The sequence below is a fragment of the Leiobunum rupestre genome, chromosome 10 (genome assembly GCF_980474605.1).
Source record: "Leiobunum rupestre chromosome 10, qqLeiRupe1.1.hap1, whole genome shotgun sequence".
Taxonomy (NCBI): Eukaryota; Metazoa; Arthropoda; class Arachnida; order Opiliones; family Sclerosomatidae; genus Leiobunum; species Leiobunum rupestre.
In genome coordinates this window covers 32206423-32211865 of record NC_143393.1, presented here as the reverse complement: position 1 = coordinate 32211865, position 5443 = coordinate 32206423, and positions in this window count along the sequence as shown.

The window sequence follows — 5443 nt, the reverse complement described above, 5'->3', positions numbered from 1 at the left end:
TAAGCCTTGGTTAAATTAAAATTAAGTCTATTAAAATATCCGCAATGACCATCCTAATAACTACATCCAGTTTCAAAGTTATATCTCAAATCGCACCCGAATAGCGTTAAAATTAGGCCAAAACAAGCTAAGCCTTGGTTAAATTAAAATTAAGTCTATTAAAATATCCGCAATGACATTCCTAATAACTACATCCAGTTTCAAAGTTATATCTCAAATCGCACCCGAATAGCGTTAAAATTAGGCCAAAACAAGCTAAGCCTTGTTTAAATTAAAATTAAGTCTATTAAAATATCCGCAATACCCATCCTAATAACTACATCCAGTTTCAAAGTTATATCTCAAATGACAAATAGCACTCGAATAGCGTTAAAATTAGGCCAAAACAAGCTAAGCCTTGGTTAAATTAAAATTAAGTCTATTAAAATATCCGCAATGACCATCCTAATAACTACATCCAGTTTCAAAGTTATATCTCAAATCGCACCCGAATAGCGTTGGCCATGGCTGCGTTCAGCAACTATCAACGGAGAAAAACCGCTGAGTTATCGTTGAGTTATTTTAATCAACGCTACGTCACAAAAATCTAAAAGTTGTTGAACGATTTCTAGTTCGCTGACTTAACGAACAAAATATCGTCTGCTACCCCTCCTTTAACTTTGTCGAATGACGTCACGAAACCGATGAGCAACGGAAAAACCTGCTCCTCCGACCGCTGACTTCGTTGAGCAACATGACGTAGAAACCGGAAGTTAAAAAAAGCGTACAGTAAGCTCAACGCTCAGCGCTGACCTCAGCGCTGAGTCCGCTGAGACCCGCTGAACGTAGCCCATACACGGCTCCTTTAAGTAAGTGCCAAACTTATTTGTTACTTGAGGCCATACACGGCTTCGATAAGTAAGTGTCACACTTATTTGTTACTTGAGGCCATACGCGGCTTCGATAAGTAAGTATCACACTTATTTGTTACTTCTGGCCATACGCGGTTTCGATAAGTAAGTGTCACACTTATTTGCTACTTCTGGCCATACGCGGCTTCGATACGTAAATCACGCACTCTAAGTGTCACACTTATTTATTTTTTCTGGCCATACGCGGCTTCGATACGTAAATCACGCACTCTGCGTAAGGCAAAAACGAACGTCAGCGGTAATGTGGTTTATGCGGCGCCCAAGGGCCCCTAATTTTTCTAGGGCACCGAAACCTGGCAAACCATTTAAATACGTAATTTAAAAAATAAATTAAATTTTTAAGTCACTCAGTTGGGTAATAATCAGCGTGCGTAAATCAACGGCCACAATCGGAAAAGTGGGGCTTTTGCGCCCCCTATTTCCACGACAGAGCGGAAACGTGCGCACATTGTAGAGGTATAGCGGTTATATAGATTAAAACTTAAACGGAATTTAAAAGTCAATCGTATCCAAAATTATAAGACTGCGTATTTTTAAAATAAGACTGCGTATTTTTTTAAAAGTGCCTAAGGGGGGTCGGATAGAAAGGGCTGGCAAAGTGCCGCTAACTAAATTTAACCCGTGAAACTTGGTTGTGCAGATAGTGGCAACCATATTAAGCATTCTTAGAAAAAACGGCGGGGTTATGTCACCCCGTTCAAAAGATATGGAAGATGTTTAAAAGGTGGACGACGACGACGACGACGACGACGCCGACGACGACGACGCCGACGCCGACGCCGCCGACACTTCACAACATTCTAACGATAACAATAGTCCCACTCTATATACATATAGATGTGGAACTAAAAACGAACAATCTTCAGCGGTTAGCTGCTCTTTAAATTAATCATACCAAAAAATATATTCTTTATAAATATCTTTTTTTTTGCGAGAAAGTGGTAATTGATAAGAGCATGATAAGAGGGATAAAGAATGTTTTTTATTCATTAAAAGAAATAATCGCTGATTTTTAGTTTTCAAATATCTTTGTTACGAAAGAACATTTTGTGGTATGTAAAATATTTATTCTTTGACAGATTTATCTATCCGGATAATAATAGTTATCGGTTAACCGTACTAAATTGTTTATCTGAATAAAATAACTGAAACAAATAAGGTGATAATTATTCATTATTCAAATTCGAATAATTGAATCATCTCAGGAATCTGGAATCATACCAGAATTGTGAAATCGCGTCGGGAATCAAACTCTAGTGATGTAATCTTTTTTGGTTAATCATGGAGGATATGAATCAGAATCGCACCAGCTCGATCGCGGATCGCGCCACTGGATCTTTGTTTCTTTTATATTAAACTTATTATTTACCATGGTGAATATTAGTAGAAATTATGTTTAATTCAGAGAAAACGGCATGGTATTAGAAGATAAAACTTATTTTATACAAGACGTTTCGAGCCGAGGCTCTTCTTCAGTCGTTCGTTAGTTTTAATTTGATTTAAAATTTTACCACGCGCCATATTCAAGTTCTAATATCACGCGAGCAGAAGGTCAGCGTGTTAAAAAATAAACAAAAGTTTTACTGATTTTAACAATTTACGTGTGTAATAGAATCAATGTAACCGATAAATCCAAAGTATATGTAAGTCAGTGTGAATTATTAAAATATAAATATAAAATAAAATAAAATTTTAAATCACAATATTACCCCAATTAGTTACTTCTTGACATCCTTTATCTAAATTTAAATTACCTAGTTTACGAATATACAATCCTTCATAGAATTTTCTTTTGTACCAATTGGTTTCCCGTTTTAAAATTTTGTAATCATCCCATTTAATAGAGTGGTTTAACGTAGACCAAATATGTTTTGAAATTCCGTTATTCATATCGCCCTTAGCCACGCAGGATTTATGTTCACGTATCCTGTCTAAAATGGAACGTTTTGTTTCACCAATATACGTTTTTCCACATGAGCAAGGGATTTCATAAATAACGCCTCGAATGGCGGAATCTTCTATTTTAGGTTTTAAATGAGAAATTTGATTTTTTAGTATATTAGTGGTTTTTGATACTAAGTTTATTTTATAATTTTTCAAAATACGTTTAAGTTTCTCTGTGGTTTTAGGTATATAGGGTAAAACTAAAACCTCCTCTTTAGGTTTACTTTTCATATCAGAAGGCATGCTGATTAAGTTTCTGTCAAATATGGTTTCTATAAGTGTTTTTGGATAATCTGATTCAATTAACTGATTTTTAATTTTTAATTTATCCGCAATTGGGTTATCAGATATGGATTCAATATGGTGTTTTAAACCTTTTACGACTGATGTTTTTACATGGTTGGGGTGGTTTGAATTAAAGTTTAAAAAGGTTTTTGAATGAGTAGGCTTTTGGAATAATGAAAAGGTTAGTTTACCATTAACATTTTTAATAAATAGGTCTAAAAAAGGAATTTCGTGGTTAACTTCTAGTTCAAGAGTGAAGTGAATAGAGTTATGTAAATTATTTAAATCATTGTGAAAAGTCGTTAATGAATCCAAGTCTCCCTTCCATACAAAAAATATATCATCCATAAAACGAAGCCAGCAAGCCAAATGATTTTTGTCCATGTCCGACCCAAAAATGGTATCCTCTAGATTTTCCACGAAGAGATTTGCTATAACCGGTGATAATGGATTCCCCATTGCTAGGCCGTCTTTTTGTTTATAAATTTGGGAATTAAAGTCAAAATAAGTACTATTTAAACATAATTCCGAAAGCTTAAGAATTGTATTGATTTTAAGAGGAGATCTTTGTAATAAATTAGGGTCATTTCTCAATTTAGATTCCAATAATTTAAGGGCTTCATTTATAGGGATACTACCATACATATCGGTTATATCAAAACTCCCTAAGACGTCATTCTGGGATAAGACAGGGCAATGGGATTTTAGTTTTTTAATACAATCTTCAGAGTTTTTTAAACAAGAAATATTGTTTCCAATTAAAGGGGAAATTATATTACATAAAATTTTTCCCGTGTTGTACGTTGGGTTTCCATATGAAGCTACTATAGTTCGTAGTGGGTTATTCGGCTTATGAATTTTGGGTTTTCCATAAATATGAGGGGTCTGAACATTGTCATTATAGAATCTAAATTGTTTGCTACGTAGTTTACAAATACATGACGAGGTCGGTTAGCCTTCCAAGACCGGTTGGGATGCTGGGGGGCGCGTATGTCTTCCGAGAGAAGTGAAGTTTGACCCCACGTTTTATTTTAGGTAGTATCATAAGCCTATCATAAGGTCCCCATAATTAAAGGTCTAGAATAGAGCCCCATATTTATGGCATTGTCCATGCGAGAAGAAAATTAACGTACGACGATTGCGCAGTGTGTCAGAATTTATAGTCCGGTGTACCTAGTAACAGAGACCATACCACCGGAGGCCTATCATCATAGTGCCCTACGCCCGCGTCCCCAAGCCCGGACAGGTGACAAATCCAGCATGGGTAGCAGTACCCCACTACTGATGGTCGCACCTTTGACGCAAGCCACTAGACCCAGCAGAAGGTGCAGCAATGGGTGGACCAATCCCCACTTCGCACACAGCAGTGGGATTAAGAATGGATGCTGTAGCAACTCCAGCCGACACCCCACCTATGGAGGCAGGGAGTCAAGCCCTTTGGAGAGAGCTCCTAAAGGGGAACGACGAGCACACAGCAGTCCAAGTAACCCGGCACAGCTGGCACCGGAGATCCCGGTGTGAGTCCAAAAGGCCGGGAAACAGGACCGCCGTGCCCTCATACGGAGGCCCGCCACCCCACAGCAGGCTACCCAATCCACCTAGGCGGCCAGTTTGCACGGACCCTCTCCGTTAGCCTGAGCCGAAGCTCAGTATCCAGCCCCTACCTGACCGAAGTCGGAGGTGGAGATAGGACCATTTGACCAGAGCTAACATCTCCCAGTGCGCCACCGCCCTTATGGGTTACAAGAGCCGGACCCCGACTCCCCGGTAAAGCCACCAGTTATTGCACACTCTGACCCATTAAGGGCCACGACGATTGGGCAGTAGCGACATCTTCTTTTTAAACATTTCTAAATGCCACACAAAACGCGTCTAAATCTCAAATTTGAAAAATAAATACCGTCAGAAACACAACTCTTAATTCTAATAGCCAGTTTTAGGTTCTGATGAATCATTTTGCAAAGATAAGTGTTAATTTTAAGTTTTAAAGTGATAAAATTGCGAATAAGCCTTGGCTACGGTGCTAAGGGCTCACGGTGGAGATTTCTCCCACGTGTTTCTAAGTTTAAAAAAGTTCGCGCACGACTTATGCGCATTTATAGTGCATTTCGCGAAATTTATTTCAGAAATGCATAGTTGAGGACGTAGCCACTAGGGGGTGCAGATTTTGAATACCTACCTCATAATAACGGGTATGTTATCGTAAACAAAATTTGGCCTAGACCTTTGCTTATGGAGACCTTATGATAGGCTTATGGTAGTATTTTAAACAGATGTGCAACCTAATTTACAGAAAAATGGTA